Raw genomic sequence first — 20,887 nt, forward strand, 5'->3', positions numbered from 1 at the left:
CTATAATATCCTGGAAGAGTTTGTGTAGAATTGATATTTCTTTCTTGAATTTTTGAGAGATTTATCAGTGAAACCATCTAGAATTAGAATTTTCTTTTTTTATTTTTTTAAAGATTTTATTTATTTATTTGTCAGAGAGAGAGAGAGCACAAACAGGGAGAGGCAGCAGGCAGAGGGAGAAGGAGGCTCCCTGCTGAGCAGGCAGCCTGATGCGGGACTCGATCCCAGGACCCTGGGATCATGACCTGAGCTGAAGGCAGGCACTTAACCAACTGAGCCCCCAGGCATCCCTGGAATTAGAATTTTCTTATAAAAAGTTTTTACATTGCAAGTTTTTTCTACTTACAAGCCAATTCAGGTTCTCTCTCTATTTGAGTATGTAGCTTTGATAGTTGGCAAATTTCAAGGAACTTTCAATTTTTTTAAAGATTTTTTTATTTATTTGAGAGAGAGAGAATGAGAGATAGAGAGCATGAGAGGGAAGAGGGTCAGAGGGAGAAGCAGACTCCCCGCCGAGCAGGGAGCCTGATGTGGGACTCGATCCCGAGACTCCAGGATCATGAACTGAGCCGAAGGCAGTCGCTTAACCAACTGAACCACCCAGGCGTCCCAAGGAACTTTCAATTTTTATCCACAAAAATTGTCAAATTTATTGTCAAAATGTTATTCATAATTTTCCTTATTGTCTTCTAAATTAATAGTGATGGCACAATTCTAATATCTGAGGTTGGTGATTTGAATTTTCTATTTTACCTGATACATATGACTAGTGATAGGTCAATGTTATTAATATTCTCAAAAAAACTACATTTGGCATCACCGATTTTCCTGTATCGGTTTTATTTGTTTTATACTCTATTGATTTCTTCTCTGGTCTTTTATTATTTTCTTTCTTCTGATTACAATAGGATTTACTTGCTCTTCTTTTTCTGGTTTCTTAAGATTGAAGCTGTGATTTAAGACTCCTTTTCTTTCTTTTTCTTATTTTTTATTGTTATGTTAATCACCATACATTACATCATTAGTTTTTGATGTAGGGTTCCATGATTAATTGTTTGTGCATAACACCCAGTGCTCCATGCAGTACGTTCCCTCTTTAATACCCATCACCAGGCTAACCCATCCCCCTCTCCCCTCGCCTCTAGAACCCTCAGTTTGTTTTTCAGGGTCCATCGTCTCTCATGGTTTGTCTCCCCCTCCGACTTACTCCCCTTCATTCTTCCCCTCCTGCTATCTTCTTCTTTTTCTTTTTTCTTAACATATGTTGCATCATTTGTTTCAGAAGTACAGATCTGTGATTCAACAGTCTTACACAATTCACAGCGCTCACCATAGCACATACCTTCCCCAATGTCCATCACCCAGCCACCCCATCCCTCCCACCCCCCACCACTCCAGCAAAATTCAGTTGGTTTCCTGAGATTAAGAATTCCTCATATCAGTGAGGTCATATGATACATGTCTTTCTCTGATTGACTTATTTCACCCAGCATAACACCCTCCAGTTCCATCCACGTCGTTGCAAATGGCAAGATCTCATTCCTTTTTATGGCTGCATAATATTCCATTGTATATATATACCACTTCTTCTTTATCCATTCATCTGTCGATGGACATCTTGGCTCTTTCCACAGTTTGGCTATTGTGGACAATGCTGCTATAAACACTGGGGTGCACATACCCCTTCAGATCCCTACATTTGTATCTTTGTGGTAAATACCCAGTAGTGCAATTGCTAGATCATATGGTAGCTTTATTTTCAACTGTTTGAGGAACCTCCATACTGTTTTCCAGAGGGGTTGCACCAACTTGCATTCCCACCAACAGTGTAGGAGGGTTCCCCTTTCTCCACATCCCCGCCAACATCTGCCCTTTCCTGACTTGTTAATTTTAGCCATTCTGACGGGTGTGAGGTGGTATCTCATTAAGGTTTTGATTTGGATTTCCCTGATGCCGAGTGATGCTGAGCACTTTCTCATGTGTCTGTTGGCCATTTGAATGTCTTCTTTGGTAAAATGTCTGTTCATGTCTTCTGCCCATTTTTTGATTGGAATATTTGTTCTTTGGGTGTTGAATTTGATAAGTTCTTTATAGATTTTGGATACTAGCCCTTTATCTGATATCTCATTTGCAAATATTTTCTCCCATCCCGTCAGTTGTCTTTTGGTTTTGTGGACTGTTTCTTTTGCTGTGCAAAAGCTTTTTATCTTGATGAAATCCCAATAGTTCATTTTTGCCCTTGCTTCCCTTTGCCTTTGGTGATGTTTCTAGGAAGAATTTGCTGTGGCTGAGGTCGAAGAGGTTGCTACCTGTGTTCTCCTTTAGGATTTTGATGGACTCCTGTCTCACGTTTAGATCTTTCAACCATTTGGAGTCTATTTTTGTGTGTGGTGTAAGGAAATGGTCCAGTTTCATTCTTCTGCATGTGGTTGTCCAATTTTCCCAACACCATTTGTTAAAGAGACAGTCTTTTCACCATTGGACATTCTTTCCTGCTTTGCGGAAGATTAGTTGACCATAGAGTAGAGGGTCCATTTCTGGGCTCTCGATTCTGTTCCATTGATCATTGTGTCTGTTCTTGTGCCAGTTCCATACTGTCTTGATGATGACAATAATAATAGAGCTGGAAGTCCGGAATTGTGATGCCGCCAGTTTTGCTTTTCTTTTTCTTTCTTTTTTTTTTTTAAAGATTTATTTATTTATTTGAGAGAGTGAGAATGAGAAAGAGAGAGAGAGTGTACATGAGAGGGGGGAGGGTTAGCGGGAGGAACAGGCTCCTCGCCGAGAAGGGAGCCCGATGCGGGACTCGATCCTGGGACTCCAGGATCATGACCTGAGCTGAAGGCAGTCGCTTAACCAACTGAGCCACCCAGGCGCCCCGCTTTTCTTTTTCAATATTCTTCTGGCTATTCGGGGTCTCCTCTGGTTCCATACAAATTTTAGGATTATTTGTTCCATTTCTTTGAAAGAAGTGGATGGTATTTTGATGGGGATTGCATTGAATGTGTAGATTGCTCTAGGTAGCATTGACATCTTCACAATATTTGTTCTTCCAATCCATGAGCATGGAACGGTTTTCCATTTCTTTGTGTCTTCTTCAATTTCATGAGTCTTTTATAGTTTTCTGAGTACAGATCCTTTGCCTCTTTGGTTAAATTTATTCCTAGTTATCTTATGGTTTTGAGTACAATTGTAAATGGGATCGACTCCTTGATTTGTCCTCTTCTGTCTTGTTGGTGTATAGGAATGCCACTGATTTCTGTGCATTGATTTTATATCCTGCTACTTTACTGAATTCCTGTGTGAGTTCTAGCAATTTTGGGGTGGAGTCTTTGGGGTTTTCCACATACAGTATCATATCATCTGCAAAGAGTGAGAGTTTGACTTCCTCTTTGCCGATTTGGATGCCTTTGAATTCTTTTTGTTGTCTGATTGCTGTGGCTAGGACTTCTAATACTATGTTGAATAGCAGTGGTGATAGTGGACATCCCTGCCACGTTCCTGACCTTAGGGGAAAGGCTCTCAGCCTTTCCCCATTGAGAATGATATTCGCTGTATGTTTTTCATAGATGGCTTTTGTGATATTGAGGTATGTACCCTCAATCCTTATACTCTGAAGAGTTTTGATCAAGAAAGGATGCTGTACTTTGTCAAATGCTTTTTCTGCATCTATTGAGAGGATCATATGATTCTTGTTCTTTCTTTTGTTAATGTATTGTATCACGTTGATTGATTTGTGGATGTTGAACCAACCTTGCAGCCCAGGGATAACTCCCACTTGGTCATGGAGAATAATCGTTTTAATGTACTGTTGGATCCTATTAGCTAGTATTTTGGTGAGAATTTTTGCATCCATGTTCATCAAGGATATTGGTCTGTAATTCTCCTTTTTGATGGCGTCTTTGTCTGGTTTGGGGATCAAGGTAATGGTGGCCTCATAAAATGAGTTTGGAAGTTTTCCTTCCATTTCTATTTTTTGGAACAGTTTTAGGAGAATAGGTATTATTTCCTCTTTAAATGTCTGATAGAATTCCCCTGGGAAGCCATCTAGCCCTGGGCTTTTGTTTGTTGGGAGATTATTGATGACTGCTTCAATTTCCTTCGTGGTTATAGGTCTGTTCAGGATTTCTATTTCTTCCTGGTTCAATTTTGGTAGTTGATACATCTCTAGGAATGCACCCATTTCTTCCAGGTTATCTAATTTGCTGGCATAGGGTTGCTCATAATATGTTCTTATAATTGTTTGTATTTCTTTGGTGTTGGTTGTGCTCTCTCCTCTTTCAGTCATGATTTTGTTGATTTGGGTCATTTCTCTTTTCTTTTTGATAAGTCTGGCCAGGGGTTTATCAATCTTGTTAATTCTTTCAAAGAACCAGCTCCTACTTTCGTTGATCCGTTCTACTGTTCTTTTGGTTTCTATTTCATTGATTTCTGCTCTGATTTTTATTATTTCTCTTCTCCTGCTAGGTTTAGGCTTTATTTGCTGTTCTTTCTCCAGCTCCTTTAGGTGTAGGGTTAGGTTGTGTATTTGAGACCTTTCTTGTTTCTTGAGAAAGGCTTGTATTGCTATATACTTTCCTTTTAGGACTGCCTTTGCTGTATCCCAAAGATTTTGAACCATTGTGTTTTCATTTTCATTGGTTTCCATGAATTGTTTTAATTCTTCTTTAATTTCCTGGTTGACCCATTCATTCTTTAGTAGGATGCTCTCTAGCCTCCATGTATTTGAGTTCTTTCCGACTTTCCTCTTGTGATTGAGTTCTAATTTCAAAGCATTGTGGTCTGAAAATATGCAGGGGATAATCCCAATCTTTTGGTACTGGTTGAGACCTGATTTGTGACCTAGGATGTGATCAATTTGGAGAATGTTCCATGGGCACTAGAGAAGAATGTGTATTCCGTTGCTTTGGGATGGAATGTTCTGAATATGACTGTGAAGTTCATTTGGTCCAGTGTGTCATTTAAAGTCTTTATTTCCTTGTTGATCTTTTGCTTAGATGATCTGTCCATTTCAGTCAAGGGGGTGTTAAAGTCCCCCACTACTATTGTATTGTTGTCAATGTGTTTCTTTGCTTTTGTTATTAATTGCCTTATATAATTGGCTGCTCCCATGTTAGGGGCATAGATATTTAGAATTGTTAGATCTTCTTGTTGGATAGACCCTTTAAGTAGGATATAGTGTCCTTCTTCATCTCTTATTACCGTCTTTGTTTTAAAAACTAATTTTTCTGATATAAGGATTGCCACCTCAACTTTCTTTTGATGTCCATTAGCATGGTAAATGGTTTTCCACCCCCTCATTTTCAATCTGGTGGTGTCTGTGGGTCTAAAATGAATCTCTTTCAGACAGCATATCGATGGGTCTTGTTTTTTCATCCAATCTGATAGCGTGTGTCTTTTGATTGGAGCATTGAGCCCATTTACATTCAGGGTAATTATTGAAAGGTATGAATTTAGTGCCACTGTATTGCCTGTAAGGTGACAGTTACTGCATATTGTCTGTGTTCCTTTCTGATCTATGCTGCTTTTAGGCTCTGTCTTTGCTTAGAGGACCCCTTTCAATATTTCTTGGAGGGCTGGTTTCGTGTTTGCAAATTCCTTTAGTTTTTGTTTGTCCTGGAAGATTTTATCTCTCCTCTATTTTCAATGACAGCCTAGCTGGATATAGTATTCTTGGCTGCATATTTTTCTCATTTAGTGCTCTGAAGATCTCATGCCAGTCCTTTCTGGCCTGCGAGGTCTCTGTGGATAGGTCTGTTGCCAATCTAATATTTCTACCATTTTAGGTTACATATCTCTTCTCCCAAGCTGCTTTCAGGATTTTCTCTTTGTCTCTGAGTCTCGTAAGTTTTACTATTAGATGTCGGGGTGTTGACCTATTTTTATTGATTTTGAGAGGGGTTCTCTGTGCCTCCTGGATTTTGATCCTGTTTCCTTCCTCACATTAGGGAAGTTCTCTGCTATTATTTGCTCCAATATACCTTCTGCCCCTCTCTCTCTTTCTTCTTCTTCTGGGATCCCAATTATTCTAATCATGTTTTGTCTTATCGTATCACTTATGTCTCTAATTCTGCCCTTGTGATCCTGTAGTTGTTTCTCTCTCTTTTTCTCAACCTCTTTATTTTCCATCATTTCATCTTCTATATCGCTGATTCTCTCTTCTGCCTCATTTATCCTAGCAGTTAGTGCCCCCATTTTTTATTGCACGTCATTAATAGCCTTTTTGATTTCGACTTGGTTGGATTTTAGTTATTTTATTTTCCAGAACGGGGTTATCTAATAACTTCCATGCTTTTTTCAAGCCCAGCTAGTATCTTCAAAATCATGATTCTGAACTCTAGGTCCAACAACGTACTAATGTCCATATTGAGTAGGTCCCTGGCTGACAGTACTACCTCTTGTTCTTTTTGCTGAGGTGATTTTTTTCGTCTTGCCATTTTGTCCAGAGGAGAATAGATGAATGGGAGAACAAAATGCTAACAGGTTAACAACGTCCCCAGCAAATATACTCTATACAACTCAGAAAAGACCTGAAACGAGGGGAAAAGAAAGGGAAAGAAAGAAAAAGAAAGAGAGAAAAAAAAAAAGATAAAAACAAAAACAGAACAATACAAGAAAAACAGAATATGATCAAATATGATCAGGCTAGTGCATAGATCAGTGCCACACACTAGATTTTGGGTGTATTTTGGTCTGTTAGAAAAAAGTGCCACCTAAAATTTTAAAGGAAAAAAGACTTATATATACAAAATAAGGGTTGATACAATGAAGGGATGGAAGATCACTGTAAAGATGAATATTATAAAAGATTTTATAAAAGGAATTGATAAAAGGTTGTTTGGAAAAAGAAAGAAGATTTAAAAAAAAAGAAAAAAAAAGGGAGAGAATGTGATCAGGCAGGAGACTAGAACAAAGCCATACACTAGTGATTTAGGGTATATTTTGATCTGTTAGAAGAAACTGTATCTCAAAATTTTCAGAGAACAACTTATATATATATATGCCAAAAATAAGGGTAACTACTATGAAGGGATAAAATATGACTCTAAAAATGAAAAATAAAAAATGTTTTTTTAAAAAAAGGGATTGATAAGATGTTGGTTGATAAAGGGAAAAAGGAAAATTAAAAAAAATAGTTAAAAAATTAACTTTGAAAAACCAATGAATCATGGTAAAAAAATGCCATGAATTCTATGTGCAGTATTCCCCTAGCGCTGGAGTTCTCCGTTCTCCTTGATCAGTAAACTTGGTCTTGGCTTGCTGGCTGTTCGTGCTGATCTTCTGGGGGAGGGGCCTGTTTCTGTGGTTCCCAAATGTCTTTGCCGGAGGCAGAATTGCCCCACCCTTGTCGGTCTGGCCTAAGTAAGCTGATTGGGTTTGCTCTCAGGAGTTTTGTTCCCTGCAAGCTCTCGGTACAGCTTTGGAGGACCAGGGTGAAAACGGTGGCCTCCCAATCTCCACCCGGAGGAGCTGAGAACTCGGGGCCCCGCTCCTCAGTGCGCCCCCAGAGAAAAGCAGTCACTCCCGTCTCCCTGGTCTCCGGCCGCACTCCGTGCTCACCCGGCCTGTGACCAAGCGTTTGTATCTCTGGCACCCGACCCCGTGTGGTGTCTCCAAACCCAGCAGATCCCTGCAGTGTGCTCCCACGTCGCTCCTCTCCGGGGAGGAAGGGGAGTCTCCCCGGATCTGCTGCTTGTTGGGTCCCTGCTGGAGGAGCAGTGGCCTGACTGGGCCGCGGATCACAGTTTATGGCAACCCCGAGCTGAGAGCCCGCGCCTTGGCTCCGTCTCTGCAGCCGGCTTCCCCAGGCCAATACCTGGGAGCTCTGCTGCACTCAGGCACCCCTGGTTTTTCTGTGACCCTGAGGGTCCTGAGACCACACTGTCCCGCAAGGGTTCCACCCCCCGCTTAGCCACTGGATCAATGTCCCTCAGCGGAGCCAACTTCTAAAAGTTCGGATTTTGTGCTCCATGGCTCTATCACTTGCCAGAAGCGGCTGATGGACACCTCCTCCCCCGTCTATCCTCCCAAATATCGCCTCGGATTCACTTCTCCGCACGTCCTACCTTCCAGAAAGTGGTCGCTTTTCTGTTCAGAGAGTTGTTGCTACTCTTTTCTTAGGTGTTCATAATGGTTTGATCCCTATTCAGCTGAATTCCTGAGACCAGATGAAATCCAGGTCTCCTACTCCTCTGTCATCTTGCCCCGCCCCCTAAGACTCCTTTTCTAACGTGTGTGTTTGAGGCTTTATATTTCACTCTAAGGGTGGATTTCACTACAACCTATAATATGTTTTTTCGTTTCATGCAATTCAAAATACTTCCTATTTTCCCTTGTGATTATTTCTGTGATCCATGGATTATATAATAGTGTTCTATTTAGTTTCCAAATATCTAGGGATTTTCCCAGGAACTTTGTGGTCAAAGAACATACTTTGTATGACTTGAATCCTTTTCAACTGACCAATAATTGTTTTCTGCCCTATAATATGCTCTATTTTTTCAAGCATTTTATGTAAACTGGAAAGAATGTATATTCTGTCATAGTAGGGTGAAATGTTCTATAAATATCAATTAGATCAAGTAGGACAGTGTTGTTCAAGTCTTTAGTATCCTTACTGATTTTCCGACCATTTGTTCTGTTATTGAGAGAGGTATATTGAAATCCTTTACTACAATTGTGGATTTGTCTATTTCTTATTATAGTTTTATTAGTTTTTGCTTCATGTAATTTGAAGCTCTGTTTAGTTACAGACATGTTTAAAGTTTCTGTCTTTTTAATTAATTTATACTTTTGATGTTATGAAGTGTCTCTCTTTATTTTGGTAATATTTTTTCCTCTGAAATCAACTTTGTCTTTTTTTATCATAGTCACTCCAACTTTTGATTTTTGTTAGTATGTTAACACTGTGTATGGATTCATACATCTGTTGCTGCATTCAGTCTATTACACTATGTTGATTTGGTTAAAATATTTTTAAAAAATCCTGCCCACATATGGTTGAAAAATAAATGAATTTTATTTTATTTTATTATTTAATTTATTTTATTTTATTTTATTTTCTCATAGTTTTTATTTAAGTTCCAGTTAGTTAACAAACAGTGTAATATTAGTTTCAGGTGTAAAATTTAATGATTCATCACTTACATACAACATCCAGTGCTCATCACAACAAGTGCATTCCTTAATGCCCATCACCTATTTAACCCTTCCCCCCATGCACCTCCCCTCCAGGAACCATCAGTTTGTTCTCTACAGGTAAGATTCTGTTTCTTGTATGTGCCACCATGAGTTTGACAGCTTTACAATGCTTAAATATTTTTCCAATAAGTCATGGAGATATAAAATATGTGATACTATAAGAAATTGACAAATGATATTTTCTTAAATATTGGCTGCAATTTGGAATATGAAATCATAACAATAAATATTTTATACTTTTTTACCTTAAAAGTCATTGATCTAGCTGCCATCTTGAAATGTTTTATACATGCATGATTTTGGACCATCAGACCTTTGTCATTTGACAAATAATGATTCATTGAGTTTTGAGTGCTTCCAAATGTTGATACACTTCACTACAGAATATCAAAAACATGGCATATGTTAATATCTCTATAGATATTTTTGGAAAAATACTTAAGCATTTGGAAGGTGTCAAACTCATGGTGACACATAGAAATTTTCAAAATTTCTAATTTTTATTAAACAACTTGAATTTTATTATTGGCTACAATTTTTGTCAGTTATTTTTCTTGAATGAAAGTCTCATTCAAAAAAAAAGGTCTCATTCATTCATTTTTTAAAGAGCATGTCTGACAACTCAAATATTAGCAATAATAGCTTATCAGTTATTTTTTCAAATAAGAAGGTGTTCCGTGAAAGTAAAGCAGTTAATTCAGCTCACAATCCAAACGATTTCAATGCACTTTTTACGTTGAGATCGTGTCAGACTTCAATATGCACCACAGATACATTATTTATTCAATGATCAAGATTTATTAAAATTAAAAATTTTTCCTGCTTCCTCAAGGACTTTCTTAAGTGATGCTGGCCTTTCTTCTTCTTCCTCCTCCCCCTTCTCTTCCTCCTCCTCCTCCTTCTCCTTCTTCCTCCTCTTCTTCTTCTTCTTCTTCCTTCTTTTTCTTCCTCATGCTAGTGCATGGTGCTATTGCTTCTTTTTAGGTTAAATCACTGTCAGCTTTGCTCACCATTGCCTTTTCACCACCAGTGGAAATAGCAACACTTGGAAAAAAGCATACATCTCTTAGTATCATTAGAAAAACAGTCTAATGTAAAAATATCATACCCTCTAAAGGAGTCTCACTGCCCACTCCAGGGATCTGTAGGCCACACCTTGAAATGAGGTGCATTAGATATGGAAGTTGACTGTATGCAGCATAAAAATAAACATTGAAGGCATGAGAAAAAAGGATATATGAACAAAGAAACATGCTATTTAGATATTTTCTATGTTTCTACTAAATTAAAACCCAGTGTCATCTCTACTAGTAGTTTGGTACTATGTAGTGATCCTGGGCATCCGATGTGTAAAATCTTTATTTATTTATTGAATGCCTCCATCCAGGTTAGAGTAAATCCATGTGTGTTCATATGCAAACTGGAAGATCACAACCATGTAAAAATGCCTTATGACCACTAAGTCGAATGATGTGTCATGGGCCCAGCATATAATAAGCTGACTATAAATGCTGGTGTTTTAAAAAAAGGGAGGATATTCTTCATTGTTTAAAGTCTTTTTGAGATTGTTTTTAATGAAAGGCAATTCAGTTCTTTCTAAATTCATGTAATCAAAACTAATGACTAACATATAATCCAAACTAATGACCAACATTGTCAAGAAGAGTGGATAGAATTCATTTGTAGTTAGCACTGTAATTATATGTAATTTGGGGCTGTTTCTGTTTAAAAAATGTTCACTTTATTAGGTTGGTAAAATATTCCTCATCTGATTTTATTTATATATTATTGTTGTTTCTATGGAAATCTTTTTTTTTTTCCATAGGCAATCTAAATATTAATTCCAGTATTATCTATAAAGAATTCTAAATAAATGAAGCCTAAAACTTGAAGTTTCCTTATTTGAATTCAAATCATTTTGGGGACAATTTTCTGACATTTTATTCACCACTGACCACTCTCAAAAAGACAAAGTATATTCATTAGAACTAAATACTTATGAATAGACTGATGGAAAAATTCAGACACCAATATGTGAGGGATGGAGCTGGAGTAGGGATGGAGAATTTTGGATGGAAACTGACTTCTATTATCTATCTATTTCATATGCTAGTAGGATAGGTACTCTAGGTACAGACGGATATAATTATCCTAACTTCTGTGAATATAACTATTGAAATTCGGAATGTTAACATGTCAAGATACTATATCTAGTCATGGTTACGGATGGGACTTGAAACCAGTTCCTATTGACTCCAAAGACCCTGTTGACTGCAAAGGTTTTTTTAATAAGGACAATTACAATAACTAAATATTTTCACACCTGTCATGCAGGACCACTGGATAGGGTGTACAGTTTGTGGACACCACCAGTTAGCCCTGTGAGGAGTCAAGATGTGTTTCAAACCTAACCTTGAGCTCAGTGTTCCAACCCATGTGCCTTAGCATGGGGTTCCCTACACTCAGCAGAAGGGTTATTTTTTCTAATTGACAACTAAGAGTGAATGTTCCATTGTAATTTTGCACAGAGGATCTCTGTAGACTAGCAGCACCTGTGAAACACAGTGCTGGGTGTATTAGATTCTTTATATATATTCTATAAATATTATGCATTATACAAAAATATTATATAGACACATAGTTATAGGTTCTATGTATGTTGTATAAACATTGTATATGATATATTTATATAAATATTATATTTTGTATTGTTGCTACATGTTATAGGTTCTTTATGTATATTATTTCTAATCTTAAGATCTATTCTTTATAAAATTATTTATCACATTAATAGATGCTGAAATTGAATTTAGGGACCCCCCCCCGGTTTCTGAAAAATATGGGCTTCCATTCTCTTCCATCGCCCTCCTTCCTTTGCTTCCATATGTGCATCTCTCACTACCCTTCATGGCAGAACCCCAATTAACAACAATCCTAAACTTATACAAGCTGTATTACATATTCTAAAACTCCCTCCTCTTTAGAAAGGCCACTGCTACCTCAGGGTTCTGTGTTTCTGTTTTTAATTCTTAGTCATATTCTTAATCAAGTATCATTTTCCCTCCTGCCACACCTCACCACCCATAAAAATTGTTCTCAGGTGACAGATATCCCACAAGTAGAGTAGGGCAAGTAATATAGAAAGAGGAGCCTGAAGAAGCAAAATTGGAGAATGCCGACACATGCTCTATGGTTCTCCCTAGGATTTGTTTTTTGTAGGAAAGAATATTTTCTAATTGTCTCTGCCTTTCCCCGTCCACACAGTCGCCTTCCATTTGTAGGACAAGGAGCCTTTACTCCCACCTTCCTTCATCCCATTATTTCGGCCTCTTCAGCACGATTTTTTACCTCACATATTTATGTTTCTCTCACATTAGATGTATGTTTCTACCATGTTGAATTATGAGGTCCTGAAGGAAAGAGGACCACAGAATTTATTGATTTAATTTCTTATTACTGTGCCCAACATATGGTAGACAGGTTTTTATGTTAGATTGGATTAAACTGAAATTAATAAGACTGTCACTAGGGCATGCAATCATAGCCCAATTAGCACCCAGCTAAACCCATTAAATTAACTGTCATTGGTCAGAGAGATTATAAAATTTTCTTAAAACATGACCTATGCACAAAAAGGGAATTTGAGTGTTGGGAGAGTGATACTTCTGACTTAAGAAACAAATATTTAATTTATATTATTGATTTTTTATAGATCACTATTCAAGTTAATACTATTTGTTCTTACATCATGGCCCTTTTTTCTCAAAGGAATCTCATATTTATACACTTTATGAAGTCAAGGGGTGTCAAGTGGAATTATGTGTCATCCAATGAAAGGAGAAACTGGGATACATAAAATACTATTACATAATCGATGAGAAGCAGGAAAAAAATCCATAACCCAAGTCTCTTGGTAAACTCATTTCTACTAAATTTCACCTTCAGCCCTGTTTTCTTATAACACTTTGATAAATTTCTTTCTTTTCTTTTCTTTTCTTTTTCCCTTTGGTATTTCTTACTACTGATAATTTTCTTTATAGTTTTAAAATGTTGGTGCAGCAAGCTTTAGTATTTTTCCACCGTAAGTCAATTTCATTGATACCAGAGCCACCTGCCTTTTGTTACATGAAAATATAAACAATTACACTAACAGTATATAAACCAGCATAAAAAACATACAAACCATATAAAATTTGAAAAATATTGGAGGGACATCACTCGTTTCTATGCTGTTTACTGAATGTGGGCATCTCATTCTCTATAAGATTCTCTGTTACTAAGGGACTGCGGTCTATGAAAAATATTTGCCAATCATTACTCTTCTTTCAAAGAGCATTGGCTGTATTTTTAAAAACAACTTAAAGAAATATCACAACCAATATTTTCCTGTCCACACTATTTGAAACCATCATGTGCCTTTGAGAAAGACACCCTATGAATGTTTCAGGTCTCATTTTTCTGGTTAAAGCTGTCCCCAATAAAGAATCCACCAAGTAGAACTCATGGAACATTCTTCTCTCTCTTCCACATTCTTTCCAATATCTGTAATAGTTAAGTTATTTTTTCATCAAAATAATAATATCCATTTAAGTAGTTTTCTGGGACAATAGATCATGGTTATTTAAGCATACCTTAATTTGTTAGTTTCAAATGCAAAAGATAGTTGATGACATTATTAGCCCACTTGGTCAACAGAAATGGCTTTTTAAATACTATGTGAATACTAGTGCTCTCTACAATGGCCTTTGTAATGCAGTTTATTTCTCTGTTTATTGGTTTTCTCATCTGTAAAAGAGTTGAAATAGAAGACTTGATTTCTAAACTCTGTTAGAGCTGCAAATCTCTGTATCTCTTAGTCATACTTTTACCTTCATCTCTTATAGAATACAATTCTACAGAACTTCTGTGATGCTACTTAGGGGTGCCAACAACCTCAAGGGCGAAGGAAGCATGTGAGATCATCATCACTGACACACAAAAGAGTTTCCAACTTTAAGAAGATTATAAATGCAGTGAACACTAAATAATTAACCAGTGCATTTATTTGGGGCCATTCTCCTGCTCCCCAATGTTTCCAATTCACTTAAAAAGTCCTCAGCATCTCTCATCACTTGCTTCCTTGCACAATGCACCTCCACCAAAAAAATACATCCATGGAAAGAATGGATGGAGAGTTAGTGTTCATTGATCGCTTCTAGATGGAGATCTGACAGCAGCCGTGCTCTTAACTGTCCCCAAAGATTCTAATTTAATTGATCAGGAATATGGCCTGAGCATTAGAAAAATTTTAAATTTTTAATTGTGGTAAAATGTATTTAGCATAAAATTCACCATCTTAACCATTTTTAAGCATATAGTTCAGGGTTATTAAGCACATTCACACTGTTGTGCAACCATCCCCGCCATCTGTCTCCAGAACTATTTCATCTTCCAAAACAAAACAGTAACTTCTCATCCCCCACTGTGTATGTCTCCTAGAAACCACATTATGTGCTTATGAATTGGATCACTCTAGATACCTCAATATTTGGAGTTTTTAAGTGCCCATTTAAATGGGCAAACAAGGTCGACAACCATTGGACTGCCTGGTGTATGTCATCCATAAAAAATTATTAGAGACAGGTGGGCATAACCACTCAGAAGGGCTTGCACTTGAAAACAAGTGTTTGAGATCATAAAGTATTGTGTGAAAAAGTGTGTGTAAATCTCATTATTAGAAGGCTCTTCCAGTAGCTTGTCTTCAATGGCATCTATATGTCTGCAAAATCATGAAGAAAAAAGGGTTGCCAACTTGATCCACCCCCCCACTAAAATATTGCCCAGTCATGGCCCCCACCAAATAACGTTCTAGGAAAAAATAGTAAAGAAGTAAGGCCTGTGAGATCTTCCATGAACGAGCAGGGGTTTCAGGGATAACAGGATGGAGTAGTATTGGAAACCAGAAAACAATGGCAAACATGAGTCTAGAGGTAAATATACAGGCACTACTGAGCTTTTTGGAACTTCTGGGTATTATCAAGCTTGTTATCCCAAGATCACGAGGGGAGGGTTAATGAAAAATGTCTGCTCCTGACTGGAGAGGACCTCCTGCCTCAGCACTGGCAAGCAGACACAAAGGCAATAGGAGAAGAGCCTGTGGGAAAGTTCCGTCATTGAGGGACCAGCTTCTCCTGCAGCATCCAGGTCCCCTTCCCACCTGTTCCTTCCCAAAATGCATCCTTTGTCATAGTGTGGATCTGGCTTCTGCTTCTGTAGGTACAGGTGGGTGGGTCGTGAAGAGGAGGATTTAATGTTTCTACGTTGTTGGGCAAATGACAGATTCCCATGAACTTAAAACATACTTGGAAGACTTAAATTGCCTCATGGGAAAACTCTCACGTTGTTCTAAATGGTGTGCCTCTGAAGGCTAGTCACTGTTTGAAGATCACTGGCCAGTTGAAGCCCCTGTCATGGCATTATTGTTCCTCATCCCCTCGAAGTATATTCCCATCGTCATTAGGGTTGTTGCACAACTGTTAACATACAGCCTCTAAAAATGATATGAAATATTAGTTTCTGTTCTTTCCTTAGGCTAGAGAGATCCATCTACTCTGTAATGCATTTTTAGTGGTCCTAAATTGCCTCAAGGTTTGAGGAGATGAGTCTAAAAACTGTCTCTATAAAAAAAAAATGACCCAGAAATGATACAGTATGTGTGAAAATCAAAAGGGTAATAAAAGACATTCCAAAACTCACAGCAGCTGTGCATTTATCTCTCTGACAATGACATTGTCTGTGTCACTGTGCAGACCGTGCACTTTGATGGTATCTTAGGTACAAGTACCTGGGTTAGCACAGATTGTCCTTGCAGGCTTTCAGTCTCCTGTATGAGGACCACAACTTTCAGTTAATGGAGAGCATCCAGTTAAGTATCAAAGGTCCTTTCCGAGGGGAGGAAGGACTCACTTATTAGAGAATCAGTGGGCTCATCTAAAACAACTTATTTTGAGATAGAGGCAAATGATCCCAAAGATGCACCTACAAAATGTATGCAGAGGTGGATTTCTTCCTGAGGCTGTTGCGTTTTTGCTCCTATAGCCTTCAGATGCATTGGCTCAATGGACATTTACAGATGATCTGAATCACATCTTTGTCTCTTGGTCATTCCACAGTTATTTGTTTCAGGGATAGTATAAGCTCAATGCTAAGGTCTGGGAGAGATTTCAAAGTGAACAAAACACAAGGCATTCCCTCAGTGGTGACTTTTGCTCTTGATACCTGCCTTTTCTGGGTGGCCTATTTGTCCAGCCTCACATCTTCTAGACTTGTGTGCTTCAGGTTAACATTTCTCAAATGAAACATAGAAGAGAGCATTAAAAGAACGAAGTTCCTTATCAAAGAGAAAGTAGAAGGGGTGAAGGACAGGACACCAAAGTTGTGTGTCTCTGGGGGAGAAACTCTGGGCCGGAAGGGAGTGAGACACCTTGAGTGGCTTTCAGAATAGTGTTGGAAAATACGATTGTGGACAAAACTGGCTGTCTTCAATTCCTGGAACAAACCATCAATTCTGAAACCAACAGGGCTTTCTATGAAGTGTGGGTAGGGGTGTTCAATTTAGAACACCTACCCTCATTGTGGAAAAAACAGCAAAATAGCAAATAAATTCTGTGTATCTTCTTTTCTAGCAGTAAACTTTTCTTACCTTTTCACTAAAGGCAAAATGTGTTGTTTTCCCGTAGCAGCGCAGATTTAGATAACTCATTGTGCATTAATTGATGAAGTATCTCTTACCCCTAGTAGCTCATCAATACATCCTTATAACTTGCACAGTGCCCAGTGCATTAAAGGCTAACCATAGCAATTGTTAAGCTGATATCGGTAGAGCAGAATAAAGGGCAATACAAGAGGGTGGAGAGCAGATACATTTCTTTGCTAGAATTATTTCTCAGTCCTATTTTAATGACAGATTATCATACATGGCCTCGGGAAAGTGGCTTCTCTTTATTCCTTCATTCAACACATATTTATTGAGGGTCTATGATGTGCCAGGCAGTTTTTAAGGCATCGGGGATATTTATGAATAGGGTTAGAACTTGAGTCTAAATATTCTAAAGATGTTGAAGGACATTAGAAGTGCTCCTGACAATTTTCCTCTCATTTCTTTCCTTGGATCAAATATCATTTTTCCCCTTTTTCTGAAGTTAGGAAATACCTTCAAATCATTTTAATATAGTTTTCAGGAAAATTTTTTTGCACCTTCCTCCAGAAACCACTGGAAGAATTAATTTTATTTATGAGAGGTAAATAATTTTTTAAAGATTAAAAAAAAACAGTAAGGAGGAAGAGGCAGAGAGCAAAATGAAAGGCGAGATGGGGAGAAGCAGGAGAGAGACCTGCATATGATAAGGATATTGTATTATTTGCAAAGTTAACTAAAGTGTATATAGGAGGTTGAATTAGAGGTTCATGAATTCAGATGTACAAGATGTAATTTTATTTATACTGTCATTTTTTTAACAAATCCCCGTTTTGTCTGAGTCAGAAAATTTTATGTATTCATCCTTGAAGTTATGAAAATCAATGATTTGTCAATTCATTAAGTTTAAAGTCAGTTACCTCTTTCTCTCTGTCTTTACGATGTTAAATGCCAGGGCTTAAGAAAAGGCCATCCCAGCAAAGGTGGGGAGAAGACACGACGTGTCCACCTCATTGTGTGCCCCATGGATTGCCACCATGGTCTCCCTCAAGGCTCTGGCAGGACGCACACCCTCCTCCTGGCTGGGGAATGACTTCCAGAACTATGGCCTCTGAAACCAGCACGCAAGGGCTGTGAGACTTTGGGGGTGCACTGCTCTATCATTCCAGGGGCCCTATCTTCTCATCGCCATTAAGCGATTCATCTTGCCATACTTTCCTCTGGAGAGGCTACACCATAAGACACAGAGAATTTGTTGTGAGGTCACAGATGGAAAATGGGAACAAGTCCAGCATTGCCCTGGGATCCCCACAGGCAACACTGGAAGATCCTGTCTTATTCCACCTCATTCCAACCCGCTTCTTGGTCCAAGGCCTGATAGGAAAACAGGGTCCCACATTTCCACAGCCATGACACAGCCCCCTCTCACGTCTCTGCTAGCGCTCCCTATCCTTCATCGCTTCAGCTTGGAGTTCTGCTTTAAACAAAGAGGCAGATTCTTTATGTATCATCTATCTATCTATGTATCTATCTATCTATCATCTATCTATCTATCTATCATCATCAATCTCCACCTATTGATCTGTCTATTGATTTAGAGAACTCTAAATGGAGGAAGTGGTTACTTCAGTAGGTTCAATAGAAGTCAACCACTATGGGTTGAGGAAAGATGTGGGATCTCTCTGTCTAGGTGGTTTATATCTCTTGTAATTCATGGACAGTTAGAAATCACATATCTTATTTTGGATTCTGTTTTAAACTTTAAGTCAATTCAGTTGCTGTTTTTCAGTTTTTTTATCCTCAGAAATAATTATGAAACGATATTAAATAAAGGCACAGCCATTATTTACGAAAAGCAAATTTAGAAATAGTTTCTGTTAAAACTGAGCCATATTTAGAAATAGTTCATTCACCTCAAAAGACTGTTCAAATCATGGTCGGTAAAATCAAGTAGATGGTGACAAATGGAATGTCTTTGGAATTCAGAAACTTGAGTGATGAGCTTTTCAGAAGAGCTAAGCATTAAAGAACTGACACATTTATTTTCCCTGTTCTATTTAAAACACAAAATATGCTACTTTAACTGTATAACCTAAATTTTGCCACTTAGGTATTTATTATCTATGTATAATATATCTTGATCTTACACAACTTCAGTTCCCTGTTATTTCTTACACTTTCCAACTACTAGCAATTGTCAAAGTTGTTCAACATAATTAATCTAAGGTGTTCTAAATTTACCTGTCAATGGGGAGGTATTAACTTTTTTTTTCTGGAATTTTCTTCTAAGAGTTCTTTCCAGAAAATCAACTTGGATTAGGTTGGGACCTTAAATTTTAACTTTTTATTAACATTTGCATCTTTGATACCTAGAGTGAAGTAGCATATAGTAGATGTTCAATAGAAATGTATTAAAAGAATGACAAAATATGTGAAAACAGATTTTGGTAAATAGAAGGAAGTAAAGATAGGGCTGAAAACAGAGAAATAACAGTTGCTTTCAGAGCAAAATTTTTGGATATATTTCATTTATTCAGTGTGGCTCCAGAGGTTTAAACAAAAGCCAATGAGCAGAAATTATAGACAGATGTGTCTAACATGTATGGCTTTTCTAAATAACTGGTAGGACTGATAATAAAAATGAGAATTAGGTCTAGAATTTGGTTTTTACACTTTTCACTTTCAAAGGTAAGACATGTTATGTACCTACAATACAGTGTTTCTCAAAATTTGTTCCATAGAGTTCTAGTTGCCCTGGATTGTTGGTGAAAAGGGGCTTCCTGGATATATAAGCTTGGAAATTTTTATATACTTTATATTCTCTTAGGTAAGCAAAATGCATCTTTGCATATTTAATTTCAGTACACTGAGAAGACCCTTTAGAAAAGAAAGATGCTAACTTTTGTTGAATCCAGAATTTTTCATGTTGGTCTGACCCTGATGTGATGATTTTTGCAGACATCTATGACCATCCACAGAGTGTTATTTAGAAGTGTGGGAAATTCTGAGATAATATCACTTGAGTAATACTCACTCTGAGATCATAGATGAGATGATTTCGATAAGCAGGAAGGGAATGCATTAGTTTATTTTCCCTCACTCTTGCATCTGTTATTAACTGTATCCATGCACATGGGCCACTGTGCATCTTTTCCCACAAAGACACCCTTGCATTCCCATTTTTGTTAACATCAACTTGAGGGTCTCTCAAATATGATCTCACTGATATGTGGAATTTGAGAAACAAGGCAGAGGATCATAGGGGAAGGGAGGAAAAAATGAAACAAGATGAAACCAGAGAGGGAGACAAACCATACGAGACTCTTAATCTCAGGAAACAAACTGAGGGTTGCTGGAGTGGTGGGGGGTGGGAGGGATGGGGTGGCTGGGTGATGGACATTGGGGAGGGTATGTGCTATGGTGAGTGCTGTGAATTGTGCAAGACTGTTGAATCACAGACCTGTTCCTCTGAAACAAATAATACATTATATGTTAAAAAGAAAGAAAGAAAATATGTAGAATTTCCTCTTGAAGTAATAGGCTTGTCCCATACCAAAATACTACTACACTCAGCTCCATGCCAGACTAAGGTTTAGAGGAAGGAATAGCGTGTATTCAGACCAGTGTGTGCCTGGCACATTTTGTTATGCACCTGTTGAATAGTTGTTCTACAACAAAATTTTGTTACTCTTAAAACCTTAGAGCTTCAGTTTTGCAGATGCAGCTCTGGAGCCAGAACAATGTGTCACCCAACTTTAGGCTGGATGGATTGCTTTTTCCTAAAACAAATAATTCTTTTCCTGTAAGGTGTATTTCTGAACTATCATACCCGCCTTCTGAATATAATGTTTGTGGTAGTAACATAGATTTTTTTAGTGAGACATTTTCTCTGTCCTGCCCTTCTTTGGGAGAAATTTTATTAAATAAAATTTTATTTTATTTTATTTTATTTTATTTTATTTTATTTTATTTTATTTTATTTTATTTTATTTTATTTTATGTGATAAAACA

At 37.7% G+C, this 20,887-nt stretch overlaps 1 protein-coding gene across 1 annotated transcript in view; it reads left to right on the top strand.

Annotated features, from left to right (window-relative positions):
* Positions 1-20,887, top strand: part of CSMD1 (CUB and Sushi multiple domains 1) — a 2,028,797-nt gene that overhangs the window by 1,437,573 nt on the left and 570,337 nt on the right. The window lies entirely within an intron of this gene.

Source organism: Zalophus californianus, chromosome 2 (assembly GCF_009762305.2).
Source record: "Zalophus californianus isolate mZalCal1 chromosome 2, mZalCal1.pri.v2, whole genome shotgun sequence".
NCBI classification, from domain to species: Eukaryota; Metazoa; Chordata; class Mammalia; order Carnivora; family Otariidae; genus Zalophus; species Zalophus californianus.